The sequence below is a fragment of the Neovison vison genome, chromosome 11, assembly GCF_020171115.1.
Source record: "Neovison vison isolate M4711 chromosome 11, ASM_NN_V1, whole genome shotgun sequence".
NCBI lineage: Eukaryota > Metazoa > Chordata > Mammalia > Carnivora > Mustelidae > Neogale > Neogale vison.
Genome location: NC_058101.1, coordinates 170,116,699 through 170,117,591, shown reverse-complemented (window position 1 = coordinate 170,117,591; position 893 = coordinate 170,116,699). Strand labels below are relative to the sequence as shown.

General features: G+C 53.8%; 1 pseudogene; it reads right to left on the bottom strand.

The window, feature by feature from the left end:
* Window positions 1-259: 259 nt before the first annotated feature.
* Window positions 260-893, bottom strand: LOC122890366 (annotated as a pseudogene).

Genomic DNA, 893 nt, shown 5'->3' with positions numbered 1-893 from the left:
TACAGAAGTGGAGATGGAGGCCTGTGCTGGAGGTTCCCTCTTCCCAATACTCCCCTGAAATAGGCAGAAGCAGTAAGACGAGACTATCAAGGAGGCTGGGTCCTGAAGGCAGGGCCAGGAGGGATGGGAGGGCTGGCCAGGGAGCCGACCTGTCTGCACTCAGATAAGGTGTTAAGGTGAGGGTGGGAGCAGTAGGAGTGGGGCACATCAGAAAAGTCATTTATCTGTCCGAAGGCTTGCTCACCTCCCTGACCAGGACTCAGTCCTCCCATTCCTATTTGATGGTAAGATTCCACTCCCAGGAGAGGTGAACAGTCTTGTCATCTGGGAAGCAGGACTTGTACCTGCCACAATCCAGCATATCCTTGGGTGTCTCTTCCCTGAGGGCCAGAAACTTGTACTCCTCTGCTTGGGACCCAGAGCTTCCCACCAGATCGTTTGTCTTGTCAATCTTGATGCCTTCCCTGTATGTGTGCTGGATGTACTTCATGCCAGACATAGTTTCCCAGTTCACTGGAGAGAGATTTTTCTCTGCCCTCCTTCAGCACCAAGGACTGCTTCTTGAAGCTCTCCAGATTACCTGTCAGGTCCAGCTCCAGGGTACCCAGGGCCAGGCTACACACCAGGGTTAGGCAGGCCACAACAACACTGGGTACATTAGGGTCAGCAGACACTGCTATGTGGCCCAGCAGAGTGTCTTTGTTCTTGTATGGACTCTTATCATCCTTGTCCAGCTCCTGGATCTCCTGGTTGCTCTTCTGGGCAGGGGGCTTACAGCTGACTGAGTGTTCATTCTCCTCATTCTTGGCTACCCTCTATGCTAGCTGCTCTGCCGCGGGCTCCTGCTTCAGCCTGCTCACCTCTACCTGAGTCTGGGACACCAGAGACTCCAT